This window comes from Rhea americana, unplaced genomic scaffold, assembly GCF_003343005.1.
Source record: "Rhea americana isolate MKP2758 unplaced genomic scaffold, rheAme1 scaffold_94, whole genome shotgun sequence".
Lineage (NCBI taxonomy): Eukaryota > Metazoa > Chordata > Aves > Rheiformes > Rheidae > Rhea > Rhea americana.
The window spans coordinates 2,203,073-2,227,669 of NW_028187133.1; positions in this window are offsets into that span (position 1 = coordinate 2,203,073).

Here is a 24,597-nt window from a genome sequence, read left to right on the forward strand (position 1 = left end):
GTGAAACTTCGGAGACCAGAGAAAGGAGAGGAACAAAGAAAAGAAGAAGCCTTCAGAGCTGCTAKCACAACTGAAGTGGTTGAGACAAACATGCAGTTCTGCAGGGATTATGAGGCAAAGTTGTATAGTACAAATCAGATAGTGCTCTGAGAAAAAATRGCCAGTCCTGAACTAGACTTAAAAAAAATGCAATTGGATGCTGAACCTTGTGCCAAAGTGAAAGCAATAGACCAAACTTCAAGCTGTGGAGCAGTTTTGCAGTCCTCAGTATTYAAGGAAGGTATTTAAAATGTCAGTCAGTGAAGTCTTTTTGTAGATCTTGCCACAGGATCTACTAGATAATTAGGCAGAACAATTAAACTTTATTTTTAAACCAAGTATTGTATTATTTTCTGCTCTGTAATGGCAATGGTTGTTTAAGACTCCTGAGGTTTTCCTCACAAAGTAAGGACAGATCTSAAGACATCTGTCCCAGGATACACTTGTGTGTGTATAAGTTACTTGTACTTCTTCCTTCTTAGTCTTTCTTATGGCATAATTTTTAACAACGTGTTAGGAAGTAGTTGAAAGGCAAGATATGCAACCCCCTCCCCCCCCCAAAAAAAAAGACCAGAAATTGTTATAACTACAAGAAAAATACTTAAAAATACTTTCATTTGCAACTCATGATGTAATGAAATAGTTGTGCTAGAACAATGGTACACGTGACTCTGAATAACCTAAAATTCACTGTTAAGTCCATACCATGTAGTAAGCRAGATAACACCTCTTTTCCCAAGTCTACCCCAGATGACTGATCTGGTTTCCTGTATAGAACCATCCACCAGATACCTCTGTTTGTCCTACTTGTCTCTTCCAAGTATCTTGGTAATATCCCAAGCCATACTGCTCCTTGGGGACAGTTTAAAGAAAAAAAACCCTCAAAGTTACCAAGTATACRTTTAACATAGAGATGTAAAATGAGGTGTGCTATATTATGAGATCTTTGAAGTAACCTTTTTATTTTTTAAAGTATTAGTAAAGTTTCAGATACAGAGACTTCAAGACAGATGTGGTCTGGTTGAACAAAGTCCAGAGGCAAGCAATAAGAATGACAGAGGTTTWAAAAATCATGCCCTAGGAGTTGAAGACACTGAGGTTGTTTAGTCTAGAGAAAAGAAGAGTGAGGAGAGGCATGATAGCAGTCTTAAAATAATTTAAAAGATGGTCCAGGGAGGAAGAGAATAAACTGTTCTTTGTTTCAGTGGTGAAAGTGCAAGAAACAATGGGCTAACATAGCAGTTAGGGATACTTCTGTTAAACTTTAGGAAAAGCTAAATGTTCTAATAGTAAAGAAAGCTAAGTACTGGAGGCTTGAAAAGAGGAACGGGAAGTGGTAGGATCTGGATCCAATCACTGGAATTCCATAGAATATGCKTGAATATATATTTGTGTGTGTATGTGTTTGTGTTTGTGCATGTGTGYGTGTTTATATATCTAAATTTTGGCTGGAATGATTCAGTTCAGTGGTGAGCTGTGATGAGCCTCGTGTGGAGGTGATAGAGGACAATCATTCTTCCACAATGGAGGAAAAGACAGAAAATACTACTCATCTCTTGATGGTTACTCCTCAGTCACACAGTGGCAGTCACTCACATTTTGGCATGCAAGAGAGGGGCTCTAGGGTCTTTGCAAAAGGAGGCAGCTGAAGGCAGACCTTGGGCTGGAGGTAGGTATTAGCTCTGTGGCTATGCTGCTGGTCAGATATTGCTGTTCAAGCTAGAAATGATTTTGCCTTGAAGCTTGCAAGGTGACTTCACAAGTCCAGATTCTTTTTTATTTGTTCTCTAAAGGTATGGTTCTCCAAAGGTATGGTTCTCCAAAGATATGAAGCCAGCTGGGAAAAGACCATAGCAATGAGCATTACAATTGTGGTCTTACATGCAACATTTTCTTGTCAGCTTTTGTGAGTTCGCTTCAGCACAGGCAGCCCCCATTAGCTGAAGCATGCTATCCTCCTTCTATGTTTTCCTTTGCCAGCCTTTCAGCTTTCACTGACACTCCTTGGGCACCAAAGGTCACTGGGGCAAATCTCCACTGCTTTCCGGACCCAGGGTCCCCACATCACTGTTTCATACTGAGGACATTTCTCCAGCAGGTATGCTCTTTCAGTACTTCATGTAGTTTGCTACTTAAGGGCTGCTTACAGACTGGGCTTTCCTGATGTCTCATCATCCCAAGAATGTCTCATTATAAACTACCACTGTCTGCAAGAATTATACTGGAATCTGTACTCTCTGGAAGGCAGTCAGAGGCTGGCAGAGCTGCTTTAAGGTGAAGCTTATCTGCTTCATTGAATACTGGGAGAGCTTGCTACAATTTTCCTTCACGAGCTCAGTTTTAGCAGCTGAGAAGATTAGGATATAAATAATCCATTTGGCAGAGCTAATACAAAAATAAGTCTCTGTTGCTCACCACTTTTTTTCATCCATTTCTTAGTTACGTTGCCTCACTGCCTCTGGCACCCACCATGTAGTTTCTGTTTCTGAAAGCTCCCTAAGGAACTGCTCTCAGGGGGCTATTAGGTTATTGGACTTTCTTTTAAAACTATGTTTGTTCCTTGTGCGCACATGACATGTTGAGYAAGGGGGGATCCCCTTCATTGACAGCACTTTGAAGTCGCATACATCTCATAAAGCAGATTTGAGTGGCCTAAGACCTTTACATAGAATAGGTACATCCACATCTCTACTCCATGCTCGCAGGTACCTCCTAGCTGAGAACCCTAATTTCTGTACCATCCCCTTAGGTTGTGTATTCCCTGGAATTTTGCTCTGTTAGCCTCAGGAATCAATACCGATTTAAGGAATGAAGCTTTCCTTCTTTACTTTCCTCTGGGTCCTCCGAGTCTGCCCTGGCCATCTGGCTGCGTGCCTCAATGTCTTTTAGCCTCAGCAAGGGGGCAAGACAAAGGAGCCATTCTGCAGTTCAAATTGCAAGCCTATTCAAAAGCAGTTAGATAGGCATCTAGATCTCCCTCCCTGCTTTAGACTGGGGCAATAATTTAGCAGACATACCTCCTGCAGCGCTGGCATTGTATGCCATTTTGCTGCTTGCCATTCCTCAGGGCCTCTGGCTTCTCAGCTTCTCAATTTCCTGCGTGTACACACATTATTTGTCCCAGCTGCAAGGTGCCTCCCTTCCAGCTATCTTTCACTCCCATGCTTGGCAAGCTGCTTTTTTTCTTCCCAGCTGCAGCTTTTGCCACTCTTGCTTATAATTCCGGAAATCTAGTCCATAGCAGGAAGCTGCTGCTCTGACTCCTGCGTGAGCTCTGATTGCCTTCTGGTGAGACCTCACCATCCTTGAACCTGCTGCACCTTCCAGGCCCTCTGTCTGCCATAAGGGCAAGATCCCTTTTTCTGAATGGAACCATGCTATATTGCTTAGTCATCCAAAAAATGCAAGATGTGTCTTATTTGTGYCTTATTTACTGTTTGTAGCTTGTCTCTTGGCTCTCCATGAACTGTTTATTAAGACACAGCTGCACCTAGTTTATTTTTTTCAGTGGTCTTAAGTTGTCACTGCAGAAATAGGGTATAAATCACCCTTGTACTACTTTGATAATACTTCTGTCCTGTTTTGTTTTCTGCAGCCACAGTTACAGGGATAGTTATACCTGAGAGACTCTTAGAGGAGATTCTGTATTTGTGTCTGGAAAATCCCAGATAGAAATATAGGTACAGTCCATTATGTCATGACGATTACATGCAATGGTTAATATATAGAGAATTTGCTTTATGTGTTCTGGGCCTGCCAGACTTGCTGTGTGCTCCCAGATGAACTTTAAAGCACATGCACAGTCAATTTGCTATATCCTTAAGTTAGGGCTGTTGTTCCAGCTGTGCTACATGCTGTCCCTAAAAAAAATATTGGACAGAATATCAGACTTATAAGGGGAAAGCAATGAATCTCAGTCAGCTGCAGAGGTGAGGCCAAGGAGCTAGGAGAAGAGCGGAAGGGATTACTTCTTTTGCCTGCATTCTTGCATAAGGGAGAGGAAATTTAGGGGTTTAAGAGTGGAAAGGTTTCAGGGAATGAGGCTGGACAACAGCCAAGAAAAGGAACACCACAATATACAATAGCCAGGTTTCCATTAGTGATGAAACTTTATGTTGACGCTCTTCTTGCTGGTGTGAATATTTTGTCAAGGATGAGAAAGATCTAATGACACTTTCRTGGAATTTGGTGCTAAAAGGGGGCCAGATTTAAGCAAGTAGAGATGGGCTACCCAGGAGCTAACAGTGGATGCTAAAAGCAGCCTCATGGTAAAAGCTAGAGGGAATATGCCATTAGTAGGAGATGAGCAAGACAAGGCATTTYCTCGAGACCAAAGGGGAAGTGGACGAACCTGGAAAGGAAAGATGAGCCTAAGTGTTTGCACTGATGTCTGACGACCTTGATGAAACTCTTCAGTTCATGAGGTGCTTTTTGGCAGCTGGAAACCTGGTTATTGGGTGTACTGGGCTACTCCTCTTCTTTGCTATTGTTTCCCTTTTCCGGCTTTGTTCCTTTCAACATCTCCATCTGATCAGGCTCCGTAGCAATTAATACCTTTGTAAACAGTCACTGAAGACAGCTCCATATGCTTTAGAAATAATATCAGTGTTTTCCACTTTAGAACAAAGATTTTGGATCGAACTTGCACTGGTTTTACTCTCGCTCTTTAGAAAGACTGCAGGACCTTCAAAAAGTGGTGTGRTCTGTGAAAATTGTTCTGTCACTCTGCATACTGTAAAACAGAGCAATTTTCTTTTGCAAGATTTCCATTCTGGTGCCCACACGTGGTTTATGAGCATTGTGTTTTCTATAATTACATTTACTACAGCATATGTCAGTGAAAATAACATACCAGAGCCACGTGAAAGCGTGAAGTGGAACTTAAATGTACACGCAGGCACTGTCATGCATTGTAACCAGTCAAGATGTTTATATGCAGTTACATCCTATCTAGGTAAGTATTTCTTATATCTTATAGTCATCCAGCTTCAAGAGGAAGTTGCTAATTTGTTTTATAATATCCCTACTGTAGGAGTTTATTTACTCAGGAATAATCCTGCAGACAATTCTGCCTTGCATCACTGTTTTCCTCTTTCTTTGAAATGCAGGTCTCACTAAGAGAGCTTCTGTCTGTTGTCTTTTGACTAAAGTATAATGAATTTTACCTGTTGTAAAGAATCAKCTGCAAATACTCTGGAGTTTGTTTTTGGAAAGCTACAGGAAAGGTTCAGTATCCTGCCACATCCCTCGGTTGTTGTTCTTGCTCTTTGTAGCTTGAACTGCAGTTCTGCTGCCTGACAATTTTCTGTACCTTTTCTGTCTGCAGTCTAGTATGTGCAAGTACCAGCAGCTGCCAATATCTTTGTGAGAAACTTAATAAAAAACTCTTTCTATTTTTGCTAGGTGGTGGATTTGCAGAGGCTAATGGGTTCTGAATTTCCTGGGATATAAAAGGGAGTAATTTCATTGTGTTTTCCCTATCATCCATTTTGGGGGGTAGGGAGACTTCTCTAGCGCTCCCACTGTATCATTTAAGCATTCCTGGATATAGACCTGCACTCAGTAACCTGATAGTTCTTTGCCTGAGTTATAATTTAAAACACTGGATTTTGCCAACTCTCACAAAAAAAAAAAAAATCACCTGCATGGTTCAAATTTCTCACAGTAACTTTTGTGTTGTTCCCAGTGGGTGCTTCCTCATGCGCCTGCGCAGTGAGCTCCTGAGCTGCAGGCTTATGTTCAGCCACAGACGCCCCCAAATTGTCGCCCTTGGGATGATGGCATCTGCTCCYCTCCTGCTAGTGGGAACGCCACTGCTGGAGCCCATCTGAGGCACAGGTATTACCAGCTTGGGCTAAAAAATGAACAGATGCCAGAGGCACAATGCAGCCCTGCTTTGCTCCTTTCCTGACTCCAAACCATTATGTGGTGCCTCTTTGTTCTGCCTTCTGCTTTATTGTCATTGTAAAAATCAGTAGGAAATCTCATTTCCAGGAGAATGCCCAAAACATTTGATAAAGAGAGTGAGTTTTTTACAGACTATAAAACACAAATACGGTCCTTGGTTAAAGACCTTTTACAGCTCCTGTGATTTAGACTGAAGACATTTTGACATTCTGTGTTTTATTCTCAGCAGTCTTTCTGCAGTCAGTCTGTTCCTATATGCAAGGCTATTATCAGTAGCTTTTCATGAAACACCAATCTAAAATTAATATATTTGATATTCAGAATTTACTGAAGAGAATTGTACAAAATCCATTAATGGATGCATTAAAATATTTTTCTTTTTTAACTTGGCTCTCAACCTAGGATACGGACTCCAAAATATTCCATTAGTACTGCTGATTCCCCTTTATATTAAACTAAAAGCTGAGATAACGTGTGCTCATAGCAAATGAATGATGCAAGATGATCAGTATGCCAATACTGCCTGGCTGGAGATACACAGTTGGATTTAAACCCCTGCTAAATTTATACAGACTTTCCAGAGGAGAACAGGCTAACTGGCTTCCAGGTAGAGCTTTACTACTCTTCTCCTCCTAATGTGGATGTCATTAGCTCTGGAAAGAATGGGAACACCACAGAATTATTTATACAGGAAGCCTTGTTTGTTTTAAGGCATAATCTCTGATGTGAAAAAATAGTCTCAAGTATTCAAAAAACTTAGCTCTAACTAAAATAAATAAATACATAAAATCTTGCAAGCCAAACAAAGAAGTTCTGAACTCTTCCAAGGTTTTTATTAAACCTTTTGTTGGGACAACTTGGTGAGGAGACCATAAAATAAGGAATCTCTTTAGTAAATATTTTGCTGCCCTCCAATGGACCAAGGGGAGAAAACCCCCTGCTAGCTTGTGTGACGTTGAAAAGAAGATTGTTTTATGTCAGACATGTTAGAGGCAGTGTGTCTTAGCTGAAGTAGAAATTAGATGTACGTTTTTAAACTAGAAAATGCAAAAACGTACTTGGGAGACCAGTGAGCTAACTGCCAACTGTGAAAGGGAGAGTCTGAAGTTACTCTGTGTTCAGACTGCGGACAGATTTACTCTCTGAAGCAGAAATCACAGAACAATGCAGGAGTGGGTTTTTGTAAATCTGTAGAAGAGAGACACCTGAAAATGGGAAAGTTTTTCTCCTTTCTCTATGCCTTAAATATTTTGATATATGAATACAATGAATTTGCAAGGCTTTTATTGAGCTGGATCTATTCCAGTGTCTGGAACTTTCCAGTGTCTGTTTTATACCCAAAATGACAAGTTGGCCTTGTCATCTATTCATCAGCAACTTTGTGCCACTTATCTTTAATCCTTGGATAGAGGATTAGTATCAGAATTTTATCTAGAAATGTTTACTAATAAGATATTTGGATGATGTTTGAGAGAATGTCCTTAGAGCACCTCTTGCAGTTGCCTGTAGGGCGCTTGTGAGCTGACATAGCAGGGGAGCCCCGCAGATGGCAGGGAAGGGGGCAGAGGTGTCCAGAGAGAGCAGGTGAGATATCTTTGGAGCCTGCTCTGAAGAAGGGAGAAAGCAGCTAGAGGAGCTTATGAGGGTGGGAGGGAATATGGCTTAATGTGGCTTTGAAGCAGGGAAACACAGTAGTAGAAGCTGACCGTGCTTTCCTGTAAGGAGTTTGTCCCACTTTATCCAAATAGAAAGCTGAGGCATTTGCTGGGGCTGAAGGAGAGAAAATTCACCAGAAAGCGGGGAAAGGACGGTTGTTGAAGGGATGGATATTTGCAAGTAAGTAAAAGTAGTAACAAGGTAACATGGACATGAGGAATAGAATTTGTGGAGATCAAGTCCTTAATTTAGCTTGAATAAATATTCACTAATACCTCTTGCTGGGGATTTTCCTGTGCAACAGAGACTTTTGATGACCATAGGGTTGATTCGTGATGGTGCAAAGGAATTCCTTAGGAATTGTGCATCAAAACTTATTAGGTTTCCATCCCTATAAYGTAGAGCCCAAACATAGCTGAATCATGACTACAAGGGACAGTTGTGTATGGCTATGAATATTTTCATTGCTGATTTTGTTCTGCCATTTCAGTATGAGGGAGAGGATGTAGAAGCACGAACATGAAAGATTAATCTGTTTATTTTCAGCCCAAGGAACAAGTTGTAATTCTTACCAGACAATAAAAACTAACCACATGACAACAAAAGCCTGAAAAGTGGTGGTAGCTATCCTTGTGTGAATGTCCCGTTTCTTTAATGGTTGTGCAATTAGCAGTTGCTATTTGGGTATTACAGTTGAACTTGGGTATTACTAGTGAACTAATTTTGGTTAAAATCTCACTTTGAAGGATACTGAATGCCTACTGTCCTGGATTCAATTTATCCCAGTTGATAATCAAACCAATGCATGTCAATACTTTCCTGATTCAAATTTTACTTGACTACTTGCCAAATGATGTTCACTATTGGTAACTTTCTGCAAGGAGTTCTCTCTGAAATACTAAAAGAACGCTGTTGAAAATGAGTTGTACTCTCCTGTAATAAAAATTTAGTGAAATCTATAGCAAGCTTAGAAATATATACCAAAGCTGAAGTCTTTACTGATAATTTTAAGGGAAATAGAAAAGATACTGCCATTACTGATCTTGTCATTAAAGAGGGGACAAAGTAACAATCCTGTGGTTGAATATACTACTACAGAAAAAAAATGCTGTTAATTGTATTGTTTAAAGTCAAGAAATTAATGCAAGTCGTATTGTGACTGTGCAACTGCCAAGGTTACAATAAGCAGGCAAGCACTCAAAATTCAAGCTTGTAAATCAGAAGTCTCAATGTGGCATTAATTTTGTTAAGCATAATAATTCTCTGTTCTCCCTTTCATGATGTTATGTTTTGATGTAGAGAATATATAAGAGAAATTTATTAACACTAAGTTTGCTCAGAATAAGAGGGAGATTGCTGTTTTAGATGAGAGAATAAGGAAAGATCTAATATGAGATTCTTCTAATGAAATGTGTGGTCAAATGCTGCTGCCTTACATGGGAAAAGGGGGCAGCTATCTCAGAAAGCACAGTCTTAGAAGCCACATGCTAGAGTATCTGGTCTACTAGGAAGAAAGCATGTAGATTAAAAGGAAATTTTCATCATTTTAAGTCTTGATGGATGCTGACAGTAATTGCTGCCACATGCATTTTCTGGAACTTATTATAGTAGTGAGCATGGAGATCTATTTCTTCAACAGAGGGAATCTGGGTACCGGTGAGAGTTAGCCATTGCTCAGCTGCTGCAGCTGTTGCATAGTCAGATGCAATATAACCCAGCGGATACTCACAGAAATGATGTTTTGGATTAAAGGTAAATGTTCAGTTTCCATGTATTCATGTAAATAAAGCACAAGGCATTATTTAGTGGCTATGACACCAAAAGGGGTCATAGATGGCCTCTTTCTGGGTTAATTTCAGTGTCAGCCTCAGAGTTTCAGTGTTTCCCAGTCCTCTATCCCAAAGCATGGGGGTAGCCTAAGGAGAAAATTACCCTGGAATCTCCTGAAGGTGATGTGAAAGGGAAAAATAAAGAAATAGTTAGTAATGTGCTGCTCAGCTATGACATTGAACTTTTTTTTTTTTTTTTTTTTTTTTTTTCCTGTGTGGTATTTCTATGAGTGAAGCAACACCCTTTGAAGAAACTCTTCAAAAGCCATTTATTCACAGCTGACATATTTGTCTTATATCCGTCAAGTCTTTGCAAAATATTTCATCTTGTTGCTGCATAATGTTTCACAGAGTCCAGCAAAATCTTAGTTGTATGGATAGAATTGCTGCAGACAAGAGGAATAATTAATACTTGTTTTCTTATATATTTTAATTAGCAGCAATCCATTTTACTATAGCAAATTAAGATTTTTATTAATACTATGTTCAGTAATAAACAGGCAGTCATAAGTTATGTAAGATAGGAATAGCAGCTAGAAAAGTTTCATTAGATTTTAGTTCATCAGACATCTTTTACTACAACTTTGTAAGTTACTTAATATAACAAATTTTTAAAGTTTACTAATTTTGTATGAAACTGGAGAATTTGAGTCATGTAGAAGCAGAATACTGTAAAAAAAAGTTTGCATTTTTGTATTCCTTACTTATACTGATGATAAAGAGCCTATTATTTACGGTGAATATGTACTTTTTCATTACTTGACTGCTTCAATGATAATTTCTCAGCTGTCCTATAGTATGTACACTGAACTGAGCAATGATCTTGAACGTTATTAATACCCAGGAACTTGTGTATTAGTGTGTTGCTTTCATGAAGACTGTGATAGTAATAATAATTAATAAATACGAATATTCAAAGGAACGTATGTATTAAGACCTCACCCTACAATGCAGTTAACAAACTGAAGAATACTGGACTGCAGGTGATGAGCTGAAATATTATAAATCTACTCCACCTTCATGTAAAACAAGTTAAAAATGAATATCTTCTAAAAAATAGTAGGAAACTGAGAAATCTGGAGCCTCTGGTAAGGATGGCTGAGCAGTGCATAAGTTAACAAAGCTTGCTTACACTGCCCTGCTAGTAAATGTCCTGTATTTGAAAGCTCTTGGGCTGACAGGAGAGGAGCAGCCCAGAAATATCTTTCAGCCTTGGTGAGACTTTCCAGGCAGCTCTATTTAGGGAGGGACCTGCCAAAGAGGAGTGAAAACCCAGGAAATCTGCTGTCCTGTGGGAAAGCAAAGTTTGTGGGTACCACAGCAAGAAGCAAAAAGTTAACAGAGGCCTGAAGAGGCATGTGGTGGGACGGGATCTTCATAGCTGTGTTTTCATTTGTAACTTTTACATATTTTCTTCTGCTTCCATCTGTGTACCAGGGGTGCTGTTAGACTTTTTCACTTCCCATGGCAACATCGCCTCTTGTCTGTTAGAGGTCTCCTTTTTCTTACTTTTTCTTGCTTCTATTTGGAAAATTTGTTTCCTGTGTTAGGAACATTTTGTCGGTCATAGGATATCTATCACATAGGACCTGTGTGGCTCTTCTTCCTGGTTACCATGGAAGTGCAGCGTATGGTTTCCTATGTTTAAGGAACTTCTACGTTGGCTTTCTCTCCCTCCCCATTTTAACAATATGTGATTATAATTGGAATTACTGGAATACAAAAAGAATCAACTGGTTTATAACTATGAAGTGATTCAGTAAACATCCTGATATTAAGTATAGCGATATAAAAGTAACTGAGTATCCTAAGAACACATTTTAAGCAAGGTTTTGAAAGATGGCCCCGGAGATCCAATTCTTTGATCTTTATTTAGGGAAGAGATTTTTACGATTGCAGTATTTATTTGAATATCAGTGGTTAAGGTACTGGCTCCAAATGTGTATTATTGATGCTGTTGCAACATCATATTAGCATGTTGATGTACTATCGTTGTTTTGATAAGCATTTGTGTCTGTCAGTATGTACACATCCCTTTACTCTTCATCATTTTTTTCTGTTTACGGCCAGGGATAGGCTGATGTGGCACGTGAAAATGGTGGTTGGTTGCTGCAAAACCCAGCAATTGCAGGCTTGACAGTAAACAAGTTACAGCTGGGCTCAAATGTAAAATTCACATTAACTGGTTGGAAGCAAGCCAAAACATCTCAGGTTTGGGAGAAGGATCTGACTTTGTACCATCTCCAGGAAGATTTTGGGAGATACTCACTGAACTCGTTGATTGCTCAGTCATTCTTGCTCTCTTCTAGAGGTGCATTCATACATAAATACTATGTATGTATGCACCTATGTTAGCCCTATCTGGTGAAGATTGCACTCAGCGCTGCAAACAGCGCTGCAAGTCTGTTGAGAGGGGGTTGCAGATGGCCATTAATAGTAGTCAGAACTGGAAGGAATAGGAATGATTGATCACTGGGTTTTGTGCAACTCATTGACCTTAAAACATTTGAACCAGGGCCTGATCTTTCCTTCCCTGCAGTCCTAAGGGAAGCAAAAGTTTGTTTTTCATGAAGCAGGCCAGAGTAGGCAGATTTAACAAATTGAGATTTATTCTACTATGAGTAATTTTGAGCCATGTCCTATTTAAAATGAAGTTAAGAACAAAACTCCTCTAATATCATTAACTCTAGGGCTGCATATTATGGTGAGAATGATAAGAAGTAAATCTGTTTAGTTCTCTACCTTCCCACATTGAAAATATGATGTATGTCTATATAATTAAGTTCAGGAAACAGGAAGGAGAAAACCATCAGTGTGAAAAAATAAATAAATTGCTACATGAATCATCTAGCAAGGGTCTGCAAAAATGAATACTTAGAGCGGACCTTCACAGTAACCTAACTGTAAGCGGCACATTCAATCTTTAACCTTACGTCCTGGCAAAGGAGAGTTGTGTGGTACTTTTGTATGCTACATCTGGAATGTAGTTAATGCAGTTTAGTTCAAATTCTGTTATTTTTCTCCAACGAATATGAGGGGTTGCTATTTAATCTATCTATGGAAGATGCTTTAGTATCCTACCAGCTACTTTCTTATTATGGATGATTCTTTATTCTAATTTTTAAAAGCTTTGTTGTGCATATTTCTAGGCCTTGAATTTGTGTAGTAAGGGGATATTTACATCACTTGCTCTTACTTACACTTCTTTTGTTCAGTGCAGAGGTAGAGCATCTCTAGAGAAAGATTCAGAACACATAAAATAAGAATCACTTATAAGGATATCAATGAATTTTTTTCATGCATGTAATTTTTGTGTAAAAATCACTGAAAACATAATGATTCAGAGATTGTTAGTAGTGGATTATCATTGATAGTGACCAGAATTAATTATTAAATATTTCTTTCATAAATACGTATACTCAATGTCATACAAGGCAATTTCTGGTTGTTTCAGTCATCCTACTGAGACTCTTTAGTTCCTCATTGTGCCTGGGTTTAACCAATAGTACAAGTATGTGAACATAAATGTACTGTTTTTTAATCCCTTTATCTCCATAGCCAATAATTCAGAGTTAATTGAAAATAATTTTTGTTTTGTTACATAAAAATGTTATAATAAAAAAGAAGTAAACATGCTTTTTCTTCATAATTGATCTATGAGGTTTTAAAGTAGAAATAGTTCAACAAATTCTGTTTATATTTTTAAAGGAAAACATTTTTTTTTTAATTTCCTGACAGAAATGGCCTTATAGGTCATGGAATTATAAATGATTGCTTCTTTTGTTATAATAAGGTCACTTCTTTTTTTTGTTAAGACACTCAGAAGTATGTGAATTTATTTCATTTGCACATACCTGAAGCTAGAGAATATCTGACCTGCACCTTCATTTAGGATGCAATTTAACATTAAGCTTAAAACAGTGTCCTTTCCTGTGAAACTGAATACAAAAAAATGTATTCTGCTTCTAAAGATCATGCTGTTTTGTGAAGTAAGCCACCAAATAGAAGTATGTGCATCTATGAGTATATCTCCCAATTTATTCCGAAATAATAGACCTCTGCTAGCTAGTATAATATTTTGAATATTGGTATGGAAATGCATAGTGAGTGCACTTGGCTTCACAGTTGCTAGAGCAGGCCCAGTGCTGTCACGTCCCGCACCCCGAACGCTAACCTTCTTGGGGCATCTCAGCTAAGCTCTCAAAACTGAAACCTGCTCATGAAGTAAGTGAGTGGATGCCATTGTATTTTGCATAGCTGGATAAGAAACACATTTCCTGAGAAAACACTCCCTTTTAATTTCTGATTACCTATGAAATATGCAATTGTGAAGAGCAGCTATTTTTTCCCAGGTCAACAAGTCATTGTTAGACCTGGGAAGGAAGTGTCTCATTCCTTCCAACTAGTTTTTCATTTTGAAAGTGCATTTACTGTAAAATGTCTCAGGTAGCCATAGCAAAGAAATGAATAAAAATCACATTAAGCTTCCTTAAAGGAAAAAAAATCAAACAATTTGGTTTAGGTGCAGATTCAGAACTTGTGAAGAGTAGGGATTGTGTGTTCTCCATTCAAAACCATCACAACCTGCCAGTTTTCAGTAAGCGATGAGGAAAAGGGCCCATAATTACATTTCTGTGCTAATTCTTCCTGGGCAGGTAACACCCCTTTGCGAACTGCCAACCCCCGGGCTCTGCGTGCCCTCACCATGCAGGCCTGCTTTGAATGCAGGGCAGTATCTTCCCTCCCCGGAGCCGCCAGGCACAAAACCTGCTGATCTGAAAACATCAAGCCTAGAAATACCTGCAGCAAACACATTTTCCACCGGCAACATTAACAGGGCCAGTATTTCTAGATAGCAGCTATCTCTAAAGAGCAACTCAGCAACCGTCAGCGGACAGAAATTTCTAGCAAGTGCCAATTTTTGTGGAGCCATATTAAGCAAATCAAACTGCTAAAAATATTTCCATATTGCAGTGTTTGAGCTTTTTCAGGAACTCAGATTATCTAAAGCAAATGAGATAAGCATATAAGTATCAAACTAGGGGACTGTAGCCTGCTGCGTAACTCCTACCCTGCAGCAGGAAAAACGCTAGCTAAACTATAAATTAAGCCTTGTGTATTTTTTAAAAAATACACAAAGACACTAAACAACAACAACAAAAAAATTAAAAAGAGAAGGTAAGATTTTAGCTATATTAGTATTACTCTAAAAGTATTAGCAGATGATGATGTGTCAAGAGCTTTTCACTGCCGGTATCAATGTGTTTAATTGCAATCAATCCACATAGCAACGCATTTTCCTGGCTCCCTTTGGGGGTGCGCTGAAGGCAGCCCGTCTCGAAGGGCCAGGTCCCGGTGTGACCTGCGCGTTGGGATCTGACACCGGGCAGCTGTGCAGGGGGCAGAGCACTGCTGAATGCTGCATGAGAGCGCCGCAGTGCCATGCTGTTTTCAACACATTTACTGGAGATAAAAGTGGAATTTGTGACCTTTTCTTCTTTGAAGTCCCCAGGCACACRGTTAATTAATATCAGGAAGCCTCCTGTAGCCAAATCTTTAAATACTGATCTTAAAATGTATTCCTCATTATCTCTTGATGTGGGTCTCTCTGCTACATTATAGGGCCATTAAAATAGCTATGTGAAAATCATTAGGAATGTGATTTACTGAACAAATCTTTTCCATATTTGTTAGCAGGCAGACTTGTACAGACCTTGCACGCRTTTCTTAAAGTGTGGCTCACCCGAAAGGCTTTCCTTTGGTGTATTACCTCCTTGAGACCTTTAAGGTTGTGAAAGATAGTCCACAATGTGGGTGGGATTTATGGCAAGTTAGTGATTCTGATGGCAAAGGCCAAGTTGGCATCTGTACCCCAACAGACAGATGATCTCTGGATCTTTTCTTTACTGGTTTTTCATGTTCAGGACAGTCAACAGAGTGAAAAGAGCTTTTGATGGTTGTTGGCACAAGATAGCACTTAGCATGAAGGAAAATAATGCAAAATTATTGCATGATTGTCAAGGTCGATTCAATCCCGATAAGCAACGAAAGAAACACTTACAGAAATAAATACATTTCACCACTGAAAGCATCAACTGATGAGTCTTCTGTTCTGGTTGCCACCTGGTGGCTCAGTCAGGGGTATCAGTCTCTGTTTCCTCTGGGGTCCTATGTGGCATAAAGCCGATCGGCTTCACCAGTGAGCCTCAGTGGTGAGACTCATTAAGGGATTATTTTTATGAGTGCATTTCCTACTTTTCTTCTACTAAATAAGCTTTTTACAATTGCACGTTTTTCTGCTCTTTCTGATATTAACTGTTCTTTGTGTAATCACAGAATCATGGAATGGTAAGGTTGGAAGGGACCTCTGGAGGTCACTAGTCCAACCCTCAGCATAGCCCATACAGGGATTGAACCCAYGACCTTGGCATTAGCAGCACCACACTCTAACCAACTGAGCTAAACCTGCCCCTTAAATCTCCTGAAGCAAGTGCTTTTTAAATTACAGTTAGTATTCTTTTTCATTTGTCAAAGTTTGTCAAAAGAAGTTTTTTTCTATTTGTGCTTTTATCTTTCATTGAAAATCTTTAATTCCCTTTAGGCAGATTTTTTTTTGTTATTTATTGATCCCACAGAAATCAGATACAAAACTGATTTTTAGAGGCAAAAGAAATGAGCTTTTAATTGCTACAAAGTTGTTTTTACCTCTTTACTGTATAGTTATCTCTCTTAAGAGCTATTTGCAAATATTCAGTATTTTTCTTGCTAATGAAATTAGAGTATTATTTTATCAACACCTCCCTCTAGTGGTGACTACAGGGCTGAGAAAGATCTGAGGTTTCATGGTTGTTGCACGCTGACAGGTCACAGAATTCGGCATATGGTGACATCCTTTCCATATGTAAACACAATACTGTGTTTACTAACCAAGCATAAGATTTGCTCTAGAGTTTACTGTATTCATTTTAATGCTTTTGTAGATTCTAAATTGAAGAAATTAAAGAGAAAAGCAGTTAGATGAAAATTAAATGATGGACTTTTAGCACAAGTAGTGTTATTCCTGAGAAAGCTGCAGATAGTGAGGATTTGGCTTCAAAAAATTTAAATTGCAAAAGAAAATTAACTAATTTAGTTTTAAAAAAATTAAATCAGAAAAGACATGATTGCCTCACATCTACTATTGGATTAGAAGGCTCTGCAGCATCCCCAGGAGCTGAAATCTTGCTGGGGTGTGTTGGGGGGCAGGAAGGGAGGCAACTTCCTGATGCTGCAGAGAAATGGAGAGATGATGGAAAAACATGGGCAAGTATCTGAGACGATGTGGAAAAAAAGAGCATTCGCAGTCCTGATGGGCACAGTAAATGCTGTGCTTGTATGGTCATGAGTGGCATACAGCTATAGAATAGGGTTAGTAGTCTGCTTTGAGGGTTTACTTGGCTCGTACATTTGGGTCAAGACTAAATAATGTCTACTGCACATTGAAGTTCTTTTCTCTGTCTGTTAGGTAGCCTTAAAACAACTTGAAATACATTACAATGCAGATAAACCATACTTGGAAACCTACCTGCTTCCTCTCATGGTTGCTTTCATTGATTCCTCTAGCACTAACTTTCTAGTTCCCTTAAGTTCTCTGCATTGCCTGAGAAAGTAAGGTTTTGTTATTGACCACATAGCTGAAATAGGATTATTTACAGAGAAAGCTAGCTCTCCCTTAGACTCCACTCCTCTGGGATACCAAGCAGGAACATTTGGCAAACAAGACGGTTTTTGTTGAAACAATGAGACTGATGTTCGATGAGTGTGTTAGCTGTGCAGAGGTTTCAGAAGGGGTCTATTAGCTGGGAATGGTCAGAGCACTGTGCTAGTGAGCCAGCCTGCTGTTATATAGGCCAGCCCCCAAGGGCTGTGTGGGGTGCACAGGGTGCCCAACCAGCAATAACTGAAGAAATCCTGCTTGATGCAGAAAATACAGGAACCCCTTAACATTTATGTGATTACACTCTGTGTTTGCCAAGGCTGATTTTACAACCTTTCTAATACGCTGTGAAAAAAGCAGCATTGTAATGCCTCACACAGTGAAATGAAAATTGCATTTCATGACCAAGACACAGTCCAGTTGACTAGAACTGGCTGCTGAAACTGCAGCTGGCTGCCTGGGCTTGGCACATCTGCTGCTGCTCTCCCCACCACCCTGTCTGCTTCCTGCTGCCCYGGTTCTCTTCTAGAAATCTTCTTCCCAAATGCAGGGGAAGAAAAGGCCTGGCAGCTCTGCTGCTTGTCCTTCCCTTGCCTGCAGRGTTATTGGAACTCATCTGCCAGCACAGCTCTGCATTTGGCTTTCCCTTTATGACTCAGAAAATAAATAACTTGTTTTCTTGCCAGTGCGGAGAAAACGTTGATCTCGTGTCACTGAAAACCTGTTCTGTGAATATGCCAATGGGAGAGGGGGAGGACGTGGAGCAATGAGCCACCAGGTTGTTTTGCAAGGCAACTTGCTGTCCATGAGGAGTTTTTCATATCTGCACAGAAGTGTTGCCTYCAACCCCCTTTTTATTTAAATACAACTATCACAAAGAGATCAGTCTGGCAGAGTTAGAAATATTGTAATTGTATAGTTCAATTCTAATATTAAAAGAAGATACCATCTTTCGCGTATGTAATCTGAATAAATATTTCTCTGTTGCTAAATCAGCTTTGAAGTGACTATGGTGGAAAGAAAGGAGCACTAATGCCAGGGCTTAGGTTCTTCTCTTCATCTGCAGGGCTCCAGTAATAGTGTCGTTTTGACTGCTCCCTTTAAGAGTGAAAATCTGGTGGTCAGCATGGTTTTAGATTGCCTSCACGCTATGATCCCATTTTAAATCACAATCGGCTTCCCAAACCTCTCCCCTCTTGCTGTGGAAAAGCACCTGGACTTCTGAAACTTGGCACTGTAATGGCTTGTTTGGCTCCTCTSAAATCTCAATGGGGAGGAGGCAGGGGCCACAGACTGTTGAGAAGATGTAGGATTTGAGTTTTTGACCATTTTTTAAGAAATCAGCATACACCTACAATTCTGTAGGGAGAAAAAAAGTCCCAAGCCGAAGGTTTTTGTTGTCACTCTTGAGTGAGCCATCATCCTAGGAGGGAAATCTAGAAGTATGTGAAGCTAGCTGAGAGGTTTAATCCTAGCTGTCATGGTAGGTTCTGCTTCATTATGTGAGCTCAATTGTGTTGTGCCATATGTTTTGTACATGCGATGTGAAAATGTCCTYTGTTGAGTTGCCACGTTTGCTGGACATCGTAGAGCGTACTGGAAATTCTTCTTGTTTCCCAGCCCAGACTATTATCTTGGATATATGCTTTTACAAGAATCATTATAGAGATTAGGAAGAGAGTAACTGGAGAATATTCTGTTTAGGCATGGCGCATATTCTCCAGSTTTGCATTAAAAACCCTTGTGAGCATCAGTGTCAAAGTTGAACATATCCTGCCTCAGCATCTCACTAGAATGTGAATGAAAAGAACGGTGAATGCCAGGGTACTCATTTCAGAAATAYTCTGCTATAATAAATTCATTTAAAATGAAACAATGTAAACATTCTTTGTTAACAGAGCACACTGAGTAACCCTAGAGAGTATGGCACAATTGTATAATTCTAATAATTTTTGTTTTCAAATACTCCCTGATTGGTTTTTGTTCTGACTTCCTTGATAAAAGACAACATTTTTTCTTTAGGTGCTAGTGGGTGAGAAAGATCTGAGAGGGTGATATGATGAAGAGGTTAATTTTATATTTCTATTCTGTGTGTTTTCAAAGGTCTGACACATGGAAAAAACAAGCAAGCGAAATTGAAGCATGAATCACTTTTTATTCTGACTAAAATTTTCTCTAACTTTAGCTACAGAAGCATTTTTCATTCCCCCCACAAARCCTCTGTGCTGTATTGCTAGCTCACTCCAGCCACAGCTGCATTTTGTGCATGTGTGTGAATCTGAAAACTCAACAGGTAACATAGAAAATGGTCTAGGAAGGTAAAGATGTATGAATCACGTTGAGGTCTTTATAGCAGTGTGTTACATTGCTGTTGTAGATTTCTATGGAAGGTTAACACATCTGTATCTAATAYTGAATGTTATTATTCAATCTGTTAGGGAGATCAAGGAGAAATTGGGTTTATGGGAGTTTGGGGATTCYGAGCTATGAAGGTACTAAAACTTTATACTGAAATGTATAATATTCACTACAAAGCATTAAGGTATACTAAAAGTTGATGACATCCTTCCAGCAGTACACTATGTATTTTAATGTGTACCTTAGATATCATTAGATCCRTACACAAAGAATAATTCCCAATTAGAACAAATAACGTCCAGGTTCATCCAGACCTATCCTCCTTTTTCAACACCACATTCCATCCAGACAGAATTACAAGAATTTCTGACACCTGCAACCCAGGCAAAACTCTTGCAAAGTCACTGTCCTTCAGCTGTTTTGAGCTCAGATCACTTTGCTTTATGCAGGTATCAGATATGAACAGTATCAGATTTGGATTGCATGTACAGATCATGTACAGATCAGTCTGCATGCACTCAGCAGAATTACCTGGAATTCAGCACTGGAATTACCCATGCATACAGTGTACATCTATGTACATGTGTATCCCATACACAAATATTTATATTTAAATATATGGATACATATACATGTTTGCATATATATATATATATATGTATGTATATATATACACACACGTATGCACACACACACAAACACACATACATGCAAGTGTATATCTATCAGGAAAATCCTACTCAGAAATAAAGCAACTCAAAAYCCAGTATAATATCATTTAACATAATTCTGATTCATGATTTAAGATGACTATGATAGCAGAAGCAAAATAATTTATAATGATTATAGCACTGAGGTAATGCAAAATGTAGATGTAGCTACAGTGCAGTGCTGAGATGTCTGAAGTTCATTGATGTTAATTCTGAAATTAAGAGTGATAGGTGAGTTGGCTGCATGCAAGCTGATTGAGTTTGTGGACAAAAGCATCTACTAGCTTGGAGGCAGCACTGTGTGACTCAGATTTCCTGCTGTGGGCTTGAGTTCTTAAGTCTGTACAGTGCAGCACTGTGCCAGGTGGATTTATCATCTTGGATCTGTGCTCACTAAAGAATTTCTACCCCAAAATACGTTGTGCAGTATCTCTATTACAGGAGGCTGTGATACACTTTGTGTGTGGGGGCTTTAAACACTAGGGGTTGAGTTCTTCTCTTTTCACAGAGGCATTGCTCCTAGCAACGTCAACATGGAGTACATGGCAGTTGCTGAGGAATCAATTTTGTATACACAGTATAATTTTACATGTTGAGTGCCTAATTGGAACTGGGCTGGGATTTGTGGCCGCACGTGAGTGAATGATGTCCTGGTGCTGTTGGATTTGAGGGAAGGGGAGTGAAGCAAAGAAGGTCTCCCACCCTGTTCTGAAGGGAGAGGGTAGGTGACGGGTTTAGGGATGTGTTGGGGATCCTGCACAAACGATATTGTTTTATAAGGCTCATGGCAACAGCATGGAGCCACATCCCCTGGCATGGTTTAGTTGCTACCATCCCTTAGTTGCTTAGTTGCTACCATCATCATAGACCTCAAAGCAGGGAATGGCTTTGAAAATGAGGTTCTGGCAAGCGTGGCTGCAGAAATTAGAACATCCTATGGATTATTTGGGTCCATTGCTCTTTCATTTCACATTACTGTGGTCATGCAAAGAAAAACCTGACTGCTGCTCCATTTGTCCCTTCCAGAGGGCAAGAGAACTGCATCATTCTCTGTGGCTGAGGCTGGCAGTAGATTTCCTGCCTGTCATAAGCAGAAGGTATAAAGGAGACTTTGTTAGCCTACTGGCAGTATCCTTTCTTTTGTGTGAGTGAACATGATTTACGAAATAACTGTAATAGAAATCAATATGCACACGCGTAGCTGTGGGTGACTAGAAAAGAATGTAGCCCTTTGGGACGTGCACACCTATTTTCACACTAAGGAAGCTTGGAAATACCTTCTTTAAATGATTAAGTGAAGCTTTACCTGGTCTTTGAGACTTTTCTTTCAGTGCCAGCTTTTCCTTTTTTGATTATGATTTAAGTAATTCTCTTAAACAAAGCTTATTTTGATGCTTATGAAGAAGCAGGAAAGCAGGCTGGAGAGTATCATTAATATAAATTGGAAAGTGGTTCAGACCATATGTAACATTTATCTTTGAGTCTACAAGTTCAAAGAGAGAAGGACAAATAATCCTTCCCTACAGAGCTCTGTGATTCATACTGATCGAAAATCCCAGAGTAACTGCATCTTTACTTCAATCCAGTGTTTCAAGATCATAAACGAGCTATGTATCCTATTCATAGCAAATGAGTTCTGGTGACTTCTACCCTAGTCTTTAAAATCTGAAGTTTCCCACTGTGCTTTGCACTGGGTCTTGTTGCTTGTGGCAGAGTGTTGTAGATCTGCAAGTGCTCTGGATAGATTCAGCTCCTGTGGTAGTAACTGCTTGAGGAAGAACTAATGCTAATTTTCATTTGTTTTCTGTTGCTCATTTTACTTAAACAGATGGTCACATTTGTTTAAGGTTTCTAAGCATGAGAAAAGTGACAGGCACAACCTGGAGATGTTTTATTGTGATCTAGGTTGGATTACTCTTACTGAAATAAAATCTGTTTCATTTTCACAGAAGGCATGCATTGTTTCTTTTAATCTAGACTTGATCCGGATCTTAGAGATTTTTGAGGATATGGATTTTAACTGCTAGACTGTAGGACATATATCATGAACTAGGGATTAAAGGGGCACAATAAGATTTTGAAAACTGTATTTTTTGTGCATGTGCCAGCAGATGCAGAATAGCTAGTCAGCCTAATTCTGTGCTCTGTTTGGCCAGAGGTGTTCGTGGACCTTGCTAACAGCATACACAGGGGAAGCAGCCACGGGACTCTGAGTGCTCTCAGGGATAGCTCTTCTTCAAGCTGAGGGTGCCTTAGGGGAAAAGTGGAGAGAAGAATGGTGAGAAGCAAATGCTCGTTGTGGTTTGCATGCTGGTTGCTGGCATTATAAGGTATACCACAAAATCCTTGTGAATGAGAACATGCTGGGGGAGTCACACCTAAAGGTGCTAAAGTACAACTTTCTGGTTTACTTCCTTTGGTATTGATGGTAATAATACTGAAATAGAGATTGGCAAATACAGTGTTTTCTGAGCAGGGGACAGCTGGTCCAAAAGGAACTGCAAGAATTCCTGGAAGTCCAGGCCTTTCTGGTCTCCCTGGAGCTGTTGTAAGTTTAAATTTTTACTAATTACATGCAGTTTTGTAATCAGCACAACTGGACCTGAGACATGGGGTTTAGCTTAATACAGATAATCATCAAGTTGCTAAGATATACCATCATCATTTTATTTTCCTGTTCTTTATATGGTTACGTAGGACTACCAGGACCTCATGGATATAATGTGCTGAGAGATACACTTTCTCTGGAGGCCTTGTTTTAAATGGAGGATTAGACACTTCTTAGATTTTTATTACTGTACTGCAAAGGGCAACTAGGGTTAAAGTGAAAAGGAAATGTGTTTCAGAGATAATCAGGTATGAAAAACAAATTAGCAGCTAATTGAAAACATGTCCAAATTCTAACCGTAAATGTGTGTGGCTGTAGCAAAAAAGCAAAAAACAAACCACAAACCCAAAAACCAGAAAACAATCCAAAACATAAAATATGCAAGACTGCTGAAGATTTTTTCGTTAATTTGAAACACATCTTAGTGTTATTGAAAGAATATGCCTGGAACCTCAGAGAACTTCTTTCAATGCTGAGATTATATTGTACTATTTATGAACAACCCATACCAAAATATTGTGCATTATATTGTGTTAGAAGAAATTCTGCTGCTCCCTGAGGCATGGAAAAGCTGGCTGTGCTCACTACCTCTTCTCTTCAGTGTGCGGCCAAGAGCTGGTCGGTGTTGCTGGCAAGTGAACAGAAGCAATCGGTCTGGGGTCCCACTGCCAGTTTGTCACCCCCACCTCCTTTAGGGTGTGATATGCTTCTGTGGAGCTGAGATATTACTCATGTATCAGGGCTGTGAATTTTCCTGGCTCTTTTATGGACCTTTCCTTGAGGAGAAACCTTCTTACTTCTCCCATTGCTGGACATATATATGTATATATATATATATATATGTATATATATATAAAAATCACACAGATCTTGTCTGTAAACGACTGGTAATCTTGCTTTATTATTTACTTTATGCTAACAATAAGAGAAATAGACTAAAATAGAGGTTCAGAGACCTTCAGTATTGTGCGCATTTAAAATTGCTGTGATTTTTTTCTGCAAAAATTGTGGTAAAYGCATTAGTAACATGCTGTCTGCGTGCAACACTTCTGACCTTGTTAGTATACACAGGCATGCAGCAGGTTTCTGGCATTTTTGGCAGTGCGCTAAGGCAAGAGTGGAAGACTAAGTTGAAAGCTAGGGTGGAGCAATTTATTTTACTTGAATTGATGACTCTAGCATGCCTGTAGAAATGAGGCTGAAGATAAACAAAACTGTTTCTTTTGGGGCAATAAGGAGTTTATCCACTGCCCAGTTATGATCAGTAAGCAGATGAGCCTGCCCTCTTACAAATCACTTGCACCTATGTGCATCTATGGGCACCCATAGCAGTGTCTCTATGCATCTTTAAAATAAATAGTAGCTTTTTAATACCAGCCCTAAATAGTAACAGCTATATTTTCTTGTTAACTTACTCATTTAGGGTGTCACTCTGTTACCTGAGGCTGACTAATACCTCTCAATTTTGAATAACCTAATTCTAAGCAATTAACAGTTTGWTTAATTGAGTTTTTAGTCCAATTATATCTGTGCTTTGCATTTGTCCTTTGAAAACAGCTGTTGAAATAGTGCTGTAATCTAGCAATTATGGAGTAGAACTGAAAATTCTGGGTCTCTGCCACTGAACTACTAATTAAAAATAAATTTGGTAAGTTGCAATGTATCTTGTGACTTGTTTTTCCCGTGTGTATAATGGGAATAACTCTACTGGCCTTCCTGTTGAAGTGTTACAACATTTATAAATTAAATTTACCAATTAAGAGCTTGRTACTTTGATATTAGGAATATGTATTG